Genomic DNA, 14798 nt, shown 5'->3' with positions numbered 1-14798 from the left:
CCAGTTTAGAGTTACCCAGGAGGTCTAGCTCTAGAATTGTTTTTGCTATAACGTTTGCTGCGATACCTCACATGTAGTGTGAACACTGTTTACATATGTGTGCATGACCTTATATATGTTCACTTTTGGACGGGGACACTTTAAAAACATTCTTTTAATATTTTTATTTTTTACACTGTCCCTTTTCATTATATAATAAGGCATGACAGATCCTCTTTATGACGACATCTAGGGTCTAGAAGAACCCAGATCTGTCGTCTACCCTGGAAAGCACGAGATCACAAAACAAAACAAAAAATGACCTTTTGCTTTCTAGAACAAAGAATAACGGTGTTTATATCTGCCAGAACCAAAAGTGACTTCATGATGTCCTCCAGCCTCCTAGAACCACAGAGATGGCCACAAACTGGTCCATGATCAGCTCTAGGATGACCCGGTGGCACCACTGGATCGGATCCCAGGCTCTTCCGTGCGATCGGGCAGGGAGGGACGTCCCCTCCTGCCGCCTGTAAAATTAATCCAGCGGCTAATTAGGATGGATTTGACAAAAATGGTAATTTCTCGCTGAAAAAAAATACTGGGATGATGCCTCTAGCTGCAAGCATTATCCCGCTATAACAACCGAAAGTCATGGATGTCCACCCATCGGGAAGTAGTTAACATTCAATTTATTGTACAGCCTACTTTTTGATACCAGTATGTCAGATTCATGTCAGAAACTGGAGAAGTTGAGAGGCTTAGAACTGGGATGTGGAAAGCAATAGCTCTCCCTCTGGCATCAGTTTCCATTGAACCAATTACCAAACAAGTAATATAGAAACAGTACATGACTGTAGGATGCTCTCACTTGATGGTAGATAAAGCCTATTGGCCAATAGCTGGGGAGTGAGCACTTATTCCAGAACACTGCAAGAAGGTCAGTGCCACCTGATCTTAGTTTTGTAATCCATTATTTAAGTATGGAAGTCTACAAATATCACTCTTTTTCTCTTTTCTGCTTTGTGTATTATAAAGGTGCACGGATATAGCTGCTTGATCTTATTATGCAGTAATGACCCAGAATGGGTGCTTTTTCTGTTTTTCCCGGTCTTTCCATCAGAGCAGCTAGTGATGAGGATATTCAAGTCACATTTCACATCTACATGTTTTAGTGTGATTCCCCTTTGAAAAATCTTTCTTGCTGCATTTTTTGTTGATGTATCTAGTAAATGCATCTTCTATAGTTTGTAGTGAAATGCATCAAAGCACTTGTGTTTCTTTTGGGTGGAACTTAATATTGCCTATTTATTGCTTTAATGGCATGGTTATTAAGTCTAATTTCTGTGGGACAGGAGCATTATGGAATCTGTTATGCCAACAATGCTGAAGGTGCACAAGTTAATTTCCCATTAGTTGCACTACTGGACTTCAAATGCATAGTTTGGGTAGTGTAAGATTAAAGGTTTTAGGTGGATCTCTGTGCAGCTCACCCTTGGTACCTAAAAGTTTCAGGTCTCTAGCATAGTCATCCTTTTCCAGAGATTACTATAGCCTCAGTTCACCAGCACTAGGATCCATTGCACTTACATTAGCTGCTTTATTAAAGCACTCAAATTGAAGCGGCAAACAATGTTGGTAACCATATATAGAGCCCTTGACATGTGCATCATAATATCATACAACAAAACATATTAAAGTGTCTGTGCAAAGGTATTCAAAACATGTCCACTATTGCAAAATTCCTCCAAAGATATGGCATTTACCTCATGTGATCCTCCACACCAGAGAACTTGCCAAATCAATGTGACTACCTGTGATACAGTAAGTTATTAAATGCTTATGTTCCCTTAGGAGATTACACCTTCTAGGGCCACTCTCAAGCCAGGACCTTCTCCACTCTTCACTAATCTGTCTTCATACACATACAGTGCCTTGAAAAAGTATTCATACCCCTTGACATTTTCCACATTTTGTAATGTTACAACCAAAAGCATAAATGTGTTTTATTGGGATTGTTTGTGATAGACAAAAACAATGGGGCACCTAATTGTGAAGTGGAAGAAATATGTTAGTTTTCAATGTTTTTTTCCAAATATGTGAAAAGTGTGGGGTGCATTTGTATTCAGCCCCCCTGAGTCAATACTTTGTAGAACCACCTTTCACTGCATTTACAGCTGCACATCTTTTTGGGGATGTGTCTACCAGCTTTGCACATTTATAATGTGTCATTTTTGCCCATTCTTCTTTGCAAAATAGCTCAAGCTCTGTCAGATTGGATGGAGAGCTTCTGTGAACAGCAATTATCAAGTCTTGCAACACATTCTCAATTGGATTTATATCTTGACTTTGGGCTATTCTAACACATGAATATGCTTTGATCTATACCAGGGATATGCAATTAGCGCACTTCCAGCTGTTGCAAAACTACAAGTCCCATCATGCTTCTGGCTCTGGGTGTCATGCTTGTGGCTGTCAGAGTCTTGCTATGCCTCATGGGACTTGTAGTACTGCAACAGCTGGAAGTCTGCTAATTGCATATCCCTAATATATACCATTCCATTGTAGCCCTGGCTGCAATGTTAGGGTTGATGTCCTGCTGGAAGGTGAACCTCTGCTCCAGTCTCAAGTCTTTTGCAGACTCAGGTTTTCTTCTAAGATTGCCCTGCACTTGACTCCATCCATCTTCCTATCAACACTGACCAGCTTTCCTGTCCCTGCTGAAGAGAAGCATACCCACAACACAATGCTACCACCACCATATTTCACAGTGGGGATGGTGTGCTCAGGGTGATGTGCAGTGTATGTTTTCTGCCACACATAGTGTTTGGCTTTTAGGCCAAAAAGTTAAATTTTGGTCTCATCTGACCAAAACACCTTCTTCCACATGTTTGCTGTGTTTACATGTTTCCCCACATGGCATCTCGCAAACTGCAAATGGTACTTCATATGGCTTTCTTTCAACAATGGCTTTTTTTTGTTGCCACTGTTCCATAAAGGCCAGATTTGTGGAGTGCACTAATAGTTGTCCTGTGGACATATTCTCCCACCTGAGCTGTGGATCGCTACAGCTCCTCCATTGTTGCCATGGGCCTCTTGGCTGCTTCTCTGATTAATGCTCTCCATGCCCGTCATGTCAGTTTAGGTGGACGGCCATGTCTTGGTAGGTTTTGCAGTTGTGGCATACTATTTCTGTGAGATGTTTAAAGCTTGGGATAATTTTTTTTATGACTTAACCCTGCTTTAAACTTCCCTACCACTTTTCCCTGACCTGTCTGGTGTGTTTCTTGGCCTTCATGATACAAGGTTCTATAACAAACCTCTTAAGGCTTCACAGAACAGCTGTATTTATACTGAGATTAGATTACATACAGGTGGACTATATTTACTAATTAGGTGACTTCTGAAGGCAATTGGTTCCACAAGATTTTAATTAGGGGTATCAGCATAAAGGGGGCTGAATACAAATGCATGCCACGCTTTTCAGCTATTTATTTGTAAACAATATTGAAAAGCATTTATCATTTTCCTTCCACTTAACAATTATGTGCCACTTTTAAGTTTTTGGTTGTAAAATGACAAAATGTGAAAGATTTCAAGGGGTATTAATACGTTTTCAAGGCACTGCATGTTTTCATAGTGAAAAAAAGAAAGGCCTCTATGGTGTAAAACCTTTATTTTTTATTTAAAACTTGGCCATTAAAAACATGAGTAATGGTGTCCACTCACATTAATAAGTGCTTTTCCCTTCACAAAGGTAAAAAATGGATTATCACTTGCGGGAGGGCTCCATAGTCAAGCCTATACGAGCAGCTCCCTGTTCAGACCTGACTTGCGGGTGTACTTCTATCACGCCACAAGGCCTCGTTAAAACGCCAAGATGGTGAAACATGTTGGAGCCGAGCCGGAAGTGACATCAACCTGCATATTACTCTCGGAAGTGACAATCTTGTGTCATGTGAAATGAAACCGTCTTTCACAACCTCACCTTAGTAGCATAGTCTGGCTGTTCTTCACCCAGGTTTATGCCTTCTACACAGCTGTTTGCGTTAATGACTGAATTTGAACCTACATATGAAATTGATGATCATTAGAACCTGCTTGGTATAATTAGTTAATCATACACCTGACTCTAATCCTACTACATATCCAACATTTTGTAATTGTACAAAATGTGCAAGTGTAAACATTGATGCTTACCTGAAGCCAAAGGGTAGTCATATAAAATATTTATTTGATTTAGATTTTTCTTTTGCTCACTTTGCATTTTGGAAATTGCTAAAAATTTAAGTATATGTTTTTGAAATCATTCGTTACAGCATTTTCTCTTTCGTTCACTGACTGACACAGCTCCTTTATTCTTGACCATCGGATTGTTACGCTACCTTCAGGAGAGGACTAGGCAGAACATGTTAACGTGTACAAAAACAGAACTTTCTAGTTCCGCCCAAGGGGCAGTCCCTTCAGTAACAACCCCCCTCCCCAGCCTGCTTCCTGCAGCCTCAGTTTTTTTCTGCCTAGGGAAGGAGATGGACCAAGGCAGCCTGCAGGACCACCGGTCCTGGCATTTTTTTGCCTTTTGTGCAAGATTAGATCCTGTGATCTACTATCAACAGCCGGCTGGGTGACAGGCTGGATACCCTTATCCTTGTAGTCTCCCCAGCCTGGCCATTGAGCGCGTGCAGACCATAGCTAAGCGCTGGGACTTCCACAACATGCCCCTCAGGCTCCAAGGGCGGCTGATGAGTGCAATGCTCCGGGGCACTCACATGATCGGGCTACTGATGTCTGAGTCACAGTGTGCGGTGGCCAGCAGCTACCCCATACTCTTTGGGAGTGGGTCTGTGATGGATTATCCCCAGCTCATCTGAATTGTAAGTACAGCTCTCCCTGCCTCGGTGGGGCTGAGCATTCCCTGGGAGGTCGATTCGGGGGTCCCTCTCTTCTCTCCCTGTCCCTATCTCCCCTCCCCCTGTGGGGGATGCTGCATGGGCTGCTGAGCGGTGTGTATTCCATATAGATATGGGTCCCCTGGGGGGCTCTCACCTTGGGTGGGGGGCTGCGCTGGGTGTCTGGAGGTCTGCACATGCTGATCACCATAGCGCTGTTCTGCCGCCATTTTATCTGTCTTTTTTCACTGTCCCTCTCTGTGTATAGTTGTTTGGTGGCCATGTTTGGTGTGACTCGGGAGAAGCATGGTCAGGAACCATTTTACTGTAGTTCGGCTGCCATTTTCCCTGTGATTATGTCCCTTATACTGGATGCACGGTGGCCATTTTGTTGTAGCCCAGCACGTTTTTTTGCCCAGCGCTGGTCCCTGAGGCTCAGAACAGCGTGGTTTCTTCACTCAGACACCTGGGAGCTGACACAGGCACTACTAGCTGAACGGCGCAGAACTCAGTCAAGGTGGTGAGTCCTGCAGTGGGGGCCCCTCAGCCTGCAGCAGCTAGGAGGGTGGGACTATACACCTGTCTTATGTCCCCAACAGGTGGCAGACAGGGTGGGTCAGCATGGCTTCAGAAACTGGTGTTTCTTCCCCCGAACTCCCGGCAATTGCAACCGGCTCATCTGCAAACAGTGCAGTGCCTCTGGAAGCTTTGTTGGGAGTTCTTGACACGTTCGTTGCTAGGATGGAGGCGATGCGTGGGCGCAAAAGTGGTAAAAAGTGGCCCCTGCCCCCCCCCCCCCCCGTCCTCAGGAGAGCTCTGACGCAGACTCGGGCCCGCTAAGACTGGTGGCCCCTGCTCTGTCGTTTCAGATGATGCTGACCAGGACCGGACAGTGAGGATGAGTCCCCGTCTGGGTCCGCTCGCTACAAAGCGCTAGTTGGAGCATTTATCACAGCTGTGCGTGATACCCTGAAGATTCAGGATACAGCAGATTCCTCAGCTGATATAGTGGTCCCTTTTGGGTCCAGTAAGCCAGCCCGTGCACCTAAAGGTGTTTCCGTATCTGACTTATTTCTATAAGTTCATATACAAGGAATGGGGTAGACCGCAACTGACCTTTTCAGTCCCAAAAAGTATGGCGTGTGCTATCCCTTTGAGGAGAGCCTTCGGTCATGGACCCCCCAGTATCCATGTTAAATAAAGTAACCACAATCCCGGTAGAGGGGACTCCTGTGTTTAAGGACTCCACAGACAGGAAGGCCGCGGCAGTGGCCCGTTCCTTGTTTATGGTTGTGGGGTCAGCAATGCGACCAGTACTGGCCTCTGCACTTGTGTCACAGACACTTACTGAGTGGGCAAAACTTGCACCGCGAATTGGGGGAGCAACAGGCTTCTCCTGTCTGAGTGAAACTAGCAGACCAGTTAGTGGTCAGACCCCCTGAGTCTTTACCAAGGTATTGGCTCCAGTTTTGGCGTTGTTACGACAACGCGGGATCGCGATCGTAGGTTACCTAGACGATCTCCTCCTGAGAGCATCTTCCACCTCAGAATTAAAGGAGGATGTGGCGATCACCATGCAAACCCTGCAGGATTTTGGGTGGCTGGGGCTCATGGTGGCCTCCTTCGAGGAGATGCCAGGGCCAAACCACATTGATGGGATGGATCGGGCAGCATCGCCAGTTCATGCCAGTCCCACTCACCACAGCCCGGATACATCCGTAGTTCATGCCGGTCCTTCCCACTGTAGTCCTGACCAGGCAAATCCCCATGCACAGAACATTGTGGTGTCGGGGGGTATAACTAACATAGACACCAGTGCAACCACGGTCCCACTGGCCCCCCCTGAATACAGTCCCGCCAAGACATAACGTTACATTCCCACAATATGACCCACATTCCAAGACTAAAATAGATTCCCTGTTCAACGACTCATATGTGTCACTACAGTATCCTTCCCAACCTCCTTACCCTTCCCAACACTGGCTTCAAGGACTTGATTCACACTGGCCGCCTGTACCTGGGGAAGGGGTCTAACACGACCCCCCATTGGCCAACCACCCGCACACAATGGACCACCCCCGGGGGCCCCCCCGAGTGCGGCACGGGGGGCCCCCCTAATGTATGTAACTTTCACTCCCAAGAATGCTGCCAGCATGGTTGCTGGCCTGCCGGACCCGTAAAAACAGCCCATGGCTTTCTATAGAAGGATTGAGCAGATCCAGAAATCATATAGTTGTGCATGGCGGGATTTGAAAAGTTTGTGTGAAATAAAAGCAGGGGACGCCTACTGGCCAGTAATGGGAAAATGCTTTAATGAGAATATATGGTATGACCTCGATACTTGGAATTCGGGGGTCGAATTCGTGGCCCAATTAAAAACATGGGCTCAGGATCGCTTGGCAGATCAAGCGACCGGTATACAGGATATGACACAAGATAAGGGGGGAACAGTTGAGAAATTTCATACCAGAATTACACAAGTGTTCAATGACCTGGGGTTCAGCAAGCAGATCAAAGCACACGTGCAGATGCTGACTGCTGCCTTTGTCTCAGGTCTTAGGGAACCAATCCGAAAGGGTCTGCTTCTAGCACGACCAGAGTACAAGATAATGGAGAGTGATAAGTTGTTGGTGGCAAAGGGTTTAAAATCAGCATAGGGTAGTAAAAGAATTACTCCTCTCATGATGGCCTCTGGTACACCATATTTGGACCGCCCACCAAGACCAATGCCACGCCTCTGTTACACCTGGACTGTTATGCCCCAGGGTGCACAAAACGTGATTTTCCTAGGACATTGCATCTCCCAAGGCACCCGACACCTCACTGAAGAAAGGGTTGCTACAATCAAGGCCATCCCCTGCCTCAAGGACAGAAGCCGCTCCATGCTTTCCTAGGACTAATCTCCTACTGCCGTGCTTGAATCCCAGAAGCCTCCCTTTTGATGCAACCGCTCTACGAAGCTCTGAAATCTGACCCCTTCCTGCTTTCACCAGAAGCTGTGAACAACTTTGAAATTCTGAAGAAAATCCTTTCGACAGCCCCCGCTTTGGGCCTACCTGACTATGGAAAGACTTTCAAACTGTTTGTCTCAGAGAGACAAGGACATGCCACAGGAGTTCTAACCCAAAACCATGGCAGTAGACTCAGACCCATTGGATACTACTCTGGCCAATTGGACTCAGTGGCGAGGGGTGACCCTCCTGCCTCAGAGCTGTTTTTGCGGCCCAAGTTCTCCTAGACAAGACTGCAGACCTTGTTCTGGGCCATCCCTTAACCCTCCTCGCCCCGCATGATATCACTGCCATACTAAACCAGACCCAGCCCAAACACCTGTCTTCACAGAGGCACCTCAGACTTCAGTGTGCCTTGCTTCTCCCCGACAACATTACCATCCTTCGATGTAATACTCTCAACCCATCCACTCTGCTTCCCATTCTCGAGGGGGGAACCTTTTTGGAAGCTGATCCTCACCAAAATGCTCATGACTGCTTTGAAGTGATGAAGATGGAGACATCACACCTACCGACAGTTAGTGAAACAGCCCTTGAGAACCCTGACCTGACGATTTTTGTGGATAGTTCCAGATATGCAGATGAGGCTGGAAGGTACCACACAGGATATGCAGTCACTACTGAAGACACAGTTCTCCAGGCCTCGACGTTACCCCCCTCTATGTCTGCTCAGGAAGCAGAACTGCAAGCTCTAACTATGACATGCAAATTGGCCAAATGGCAAGCGAGCCAACATTTACACAGACTCGAGGTATGCTCTGGGAGTGGCCTGCGATTTTAGGATCATCTGGAAAATCAGAGGGTTCCTGGCGGCTGCAGGAACACCTGTGAAACACAGCACAGCTATCAAGAACTTGATGGATGCCTTACTTCTCCCAACACAAGTAGCCATACTTAAAGTAAAAGCGCACGGCAAAATGGTTTCCCGAGAAGCACGAGGCAATCACCTGGCAGATACTGCCGCAAAGCAAGCAGCAGATGGGACGCGAGAAGTGGTCAGCAGAGTGAATGCAGCACCCATCCTAGACGATCCAATAGATGATCTCGAAGAGACAGCGCAAACGGTTATGACTCTGCAAAACCCTCCTGTGAGCAGAACTTACCTCAAGGAACAACAGAAGGCAGCTGACAAAAAAGAAAAGGATGTGTGGATCAAAAAAGGAGCCACAGAAGTTGAAGGAATCATGGCGTTAAACAAGAGACCGTGCCTACCGCGGACAATGTTCCCTGCAGTGGTACAATGGGCCCATGGTGCCTCTCACCTGTTGAAAACTCTGATGAATGCCTTAATCAACCAATACTACCTAGCCCCAGGCATCACCCCGCTTACCAACAACTTCTGCAGATCATGTGCTATCTGTGCCAAATACAACCCTGGAAGAACAGAAAAGGTACCCTTGAAACACTTGGCGAAGGCCCAATACCCCTTTCAGCGGATACAGATCGACCACGTCCAGATGCCAAGAAGCGGGCGATATGACTACGCTTTAATGGTCATTTGCATGTTTTCCGGATGACCGGAAGCCTATCCTGTGGCCAACATGACCGCGAAGACTACCGCGAAAAGACTCTTGTCTGAAATAGTGTGCAGATATGGCGTCCCAGAGGTTATAGAGTGATCAGGGGCCGGCTTTCACGGCCTCATTAACCAAAGAGATAAGGACAGCCTTAGGGGTCACATTAGCCTTTCACACCCCATACCACCCTCAGAGTAGTGGGAAGGTGGAGAGACTAAATGGCACAATAAAGTCCAGGATGCTGAAAATGTCTCAGGAAACAGGAATGAGTTGGCCAGACCCATTGCCCTGTTCAGTGTCAGGTACACCCCAAGGGGAAGTCATGCTTTGTCACCCTATGAGATATTGTTTGGTTCAGGCCCCAGACTGGGTTGTTATTTCCACAACAGTTGCAACTACAATCTGATGTATTAACTGATTATGTGACTGCTTTATCTCGAGAATTAACCCGTATCCATGCGCAAGTGTCTTCCTCTATCCCAGATCCTGAATTAGAGACGGGATTGCACAGGTTAAACCCCGGAGAATGGGTATTAGTGAAGAAGTTTGTGAGGAAACACACCCTTGAACCCAGATACGATGGTCCTTTCCAAGTCCTTCTGACAACCTCCACATCAGTAAAAGTGACCGGAAAGAACTTGTGGATACACACCTCCCATGGCAAGAAAGTTCCTGTGCCCGAAGAAGGAGAGGCTGAGGGGACCAAGCCATGATCCTGTTTATCCTTTTTATTGTGATTTATGCTCAGGCCCAAGAGGTGGCCACAAAACAAAAAGATGGTATGACTCAATTCTTTTATAACTCATCTAACACACGTGTTGCGACATTCATATCCCCTTATGGTAGGATACTGGGCACAGACTATTCAGTCAGAGACATAGGACTGGATTCGGGAACCTTGTATGTGTGTGTCACCGACACTTACTGGGGTGACAACTGTGATTATTGGGGAGCAGTGGGTTGGAACACTGGAGATACAAAATGGGATACGACCCCGAAACCGCCAAAAATAGGAAAGACAAGAATGGGAAATCACTTCTAGACAGAATGACAATTAACAAACAACAAGGACGGTATGCTGAAAAGGAGTTTAGACTGACCATTGAAAACCCCAGCCCAGGAGACAGCAGGACCTATGTTTTCGGTATATGGTGGGGAAGTGGGTAATACAGCGATAGGAAACCTTTCCAACTAAAAGACATGTTCAACAATCCAGAGTGGACAGGTTCCCAGTTTGCACCTAACTCTAACCCCCTGAGGCCCCTTATGCGAACAATAGGGGACATGGTAGCCATAGCCTACCTTTTGAGGATACTATGGCTGCAGAAACCGGATTCTAAGACCTTAGCCATCCAGAAACTTGAGGACTTGTCCAGAGAGCTAATACAGAATCCCTGGGATCAGTATTTCACCTGGATAAAGGGGGGATGGCAGGGATTGTTGACCCAGATAGGAATAGCTATCCTGGTAATGGCGGCTATAATTTGCTGCATTCTCCTCTGCATCAGGAAATGTGTGGAAAAGGCAGTTAATCAAGCTACCCCTACATTGGTGAACCAAGAAACCCCAGACAATGACTGTTAGGCTGCGTACACACGGGCGGACTGTTCGTCCAACTTTGTCCGCTGAACAGTGTTTCAGCGGACAGTCCACTCGTGTGTGGGCTTCAGCGGACAGTTTCAGCGGACAGTCTGACGAACAAAGTTTTTCGGAATTTCCGTAAGACTGTCCGCTGAAACTTGGTTTGAGCGGACAGTCCGCTCGTGTGTAGGCTTGTTCGGCAAACTAAGTCTCGCGCATGCTCAGAAAGAATTTACACGGCGAAGGTTGCATTGCAGTGTATCGGACGCCGAATTTCTCGTCCCGTCGTACGTGCCGTTCACGTCATCGCGCAAGTTTTCAGCGGACTGTTCGTTCATCGTGTGTGGTCAAGTCCGTTCATGCTAATTTTGAACGGACTGTTTGTCAAACTGTTTGACGAACCTAGTTGGGCGGACAGTCCGCCCGTGTGTACGCGGCCTTAGACTTGCCGATGCCTATGATGACAGTTATGTGTTACGCTCCGTTACAGTCACCCTCCCCCGAGATGCAACACTGTAGGGCCATAGGGATAGACAGCACCTGGCTACATTTCACCAGCTGTATCGGGGGGGGTGGTGAGCTAGTCACTGCCCTTTCCCTATGTACAGCCTAAAAGAGTTGCAGAGGGGAATGATAAGCCGGTGGTTTCAGGTGGTCTTTTTAGTATGAGGGACAGTTTAGTGAAATAAGCATTTCAAGGAGGGAACTGTAATGGATGTGATCATGAGTGTTATAAGTGAAATGCCTATTTCTGGTACTCTTATAGGTATAAGTGCTTATCTTTCATTTTCAGTTATCAACCTTAAAGTGGAAGTAAACCCATCAATTTAAACCGTTAAAAAAAAAAAGGCATGCCGGGAATGCTAACTGCACATTGGTTGTGCTCTCAGCCAAACTATCAAACCATCCAATGGCTGGTGTCATAACCGTAGCAGTTAAAGATTAAACAGAGGCAAAGATGGCAGCTTCCTTGGCTGAAAACGATAGGGGAGTTTACTTCCACTTTAATCATGCACATATAATCACAATTAAGATGTCTGCCAGCTTCTCCCTATATGTGAAAACTGCAAGAGTTAAAAGAAAGAGAGCAACGTCAAAGAGAAGAATCGCGCCTGTTCTCGGCCACCGTGATAGTACACCCAAGGAGAAACGGGGGGCTGGGAACAAGACTAATTTAGCTACCGAAGCTTGCTCTTCCCCTATTATGGACATAACCCAGCTAAAAAGCTTATACTTCATCACAATAATGAATATGTATGGTTTGTGGTTTGTACACGCTGTTTTTTATCTAGTTTTTGATTTGATAGTATAATATCCGGCTATAAACATAATTAGTCGAAGCTCAGGAAATAAAAAAAGCAGAAGTATCTGAATACTGAACTGCGTGTGTGTCAGTGTTTGACTTCAAGTGTGCACACTTATATTGAGGATTAATTTTGCCAGGGGTTCAGAAACAATCCCGAGCTTTCCCAGTTCGGATCCAAAACAGTGTCGCAGACACTCACTGAGTGGGCAAAACTTTTGCACAGTGAATTGGGAGAGCAACAGGCTTCTCCTGTCTGCGTGGAACTAGCAAACCAATTAGTGCAAGGCCTTAAGTACGTTTGTGACGAGGCCCTGAATACCCTCCCACTTTTATCCAGGGCTTCAGTGTCAGCAGTGGTGCTGAGGTGACTGATTTGGCTAAAATGCTGGTCTGCTGACCAGGCATCTAAAAAAGCCCTGACGGATCTTCCCTTCCTTGGCGACCGGCTCTTTGGAGCCTCATTGGATGACAATATTAAAAATGACACAGGTGGTAAGAGTACTCTACTCCCACAGGCCAGGAAAGCTAAGGAGCCACGCCGTAAGCAAGGGCCCTCTTTCTCCGCTCACAAACGGCTTTTTCGTCCTCCTGGGGCTCCGACCAAGCATCCCCAGCCCGTCAGGATGACATCTGAAGGACCAAAGCATCCCTGGAACCGCAAGCCTAACAAGCCTGCGTGCAAAAGTGCTACCGCATAAAGGTTTGCCCCTGCCCGCAACTCGAGTGGGGGGGGTTGCCTTTGGGAGTTTGCAGCCCTGTGGGCCTCTCGGCTGTCCGACCAATAGGTCTGTGATCTGATTTCATCAGGCTACAAGATAGCCCTTGTACACACGGTTGGAAATTCTGACAAAAACGGTCCGATCAGATTATATTGTCGGAAAATCCGATCGTGTGTGGGCTCTATCTGACTTTTTCCGTCAGAAATTCAGACGGAAAAAATTTGAGAGCAGGATCTCAAATTTTTCCGACAACAAAATCAGATCTGACTTTTTCTGATCATTTGTAGAGAATTCCGATCGGACAAAGTGCCACGCATGCTCAGATCAAAGTACGAGAGCAAAGCTATTGGCTACTAGGCTGAACGTACTCCCTTCATAACGAACGAACGTCATCACATTCCGAACTATAGGATTTTCCGACAACTTTGTCCGACCGTGTGTATGCAACACCAGTTTCGGACAAAATCCGTCGGAAAAAATCAGACGGATTTTGTGGTCGGAATTTCCAACCGTGTGTACAAGGGCATAGAGTTCCTCTCTTGGCCGCAAAACAGATTCTTTCCCTCCAGCATACCCATACTCCCGGCTCGCCGGCAGGTCCTATTGGGGGTGGTGAGGGACCTGTTGAGTCGCGGGGTGATAGTACCTGTTCCGGAATCAGAACGTTTCCAGGGGTTCTACTCAAACCTGTTTGTAGTCCCCAAAAAGGAAGGGGTATGTCCAATCTTGGACCTGAAAGCCCTCAATTACTTTGTGAAAGTACAGAGGTTCAGAATGAAATCAGTTCGCTCAGTAGTCACTGCACTCCATTAAGGGGACTTCCTGCCGTCCTTGGACATCCAGGATGCATACCTGCACATACCTATATGCCTTCGGCATCAGAGGTTTCTGTGGTTTGCAGTCGGGGAAGCCCACTACCAGTTTGTGGCTCTCCCTTTTGGTTTGGCATCAGCCCCCCGAGTCTTTACCAGGGTATTGGCTCCTGTTTTGGCGTTGTTGCGGCAATGCGGGATCGCGATCGTGGGATACCTAGACGATCTCCTCCTGAGAGCATTTTCCGCCTCAGAGTTAGAGGAGGATGTGGCAATCCTCATGCAGACCCTGCAGGAATTTGCGTGGCTGTTGAACCTAAAGAAGTCAGTGATCGTCCTGATTCACCCTTTAGGTGGCGTACACACGCGGGGACTGTCTGCCGAAACTAAGTTCGTCAAACAGTCCGCTCAAACTTTTGAATGAACGAACACGCCCACACACGGCACTTTTTGAGCGGACAAATACGGCAAACTTTGTTCGTCGTACTAAGTCCGCGCAACTTTTGAAATGAGCGGACTCGCCCACACACGAGGCAACAGTCCGCTCATTTCGAGCGCGTGTCAAGGTAGGCGGGGCCCGCGACAGAGACGTCGCGGGCTCCGCCGCCTGGAATGGACTTAAAGGGGAACCCCAACGCCGAAAAAAATCGGCGCGGGGGTCCCCCCAAAGTCCACAACAGACCCTTGTCCGAGCACGCTACCCGGCCGGCCAGGAAAGGGGGGCGAGCGAGCGCGCCCCCCCTCCTGAGCCGTACCAGGCCGTGTGCCCTCAACATGGGGGGTGCCTTGGGGAAGGGGGGGCCGCGCGCCCCCCCCACCCCAAAGCACCTTGTCCCCATGTTGATGAGGACAAGGGCCTCTTCCCGACAACCCTGGCCGTTGGTTGTCGGGGTCTGCGGGCGGGGGGCTTATCGGAATCCGGGAGCCCCCTTTAATAAGGGGGCCCCCGGATAACGGCCCCCCACCCTATGTGAATGAGTATGGGGT

The sequence above is a fragment of the Lithobates pipiens genome, unplaced genomic scaffold, assembly GCF_037356315.1.
Source record: "Lithobates pipiens isolate NorthernLeopardFrog02 unplaced genomic scaffold, aLitPip1_a1.2 Scaffold_23, whole genome shotgun sequence".
Lineage (NCBI taxonomy): Eukaryota > Metazoa > Chordata > Amphibia > Anura > Ranidae > Lithobates > Lithobates pipiens.
The sequence above is the reverse complement of the archived record's forward strand: the minus strand, read 5'-3'. Positions refer to the sequence as shown.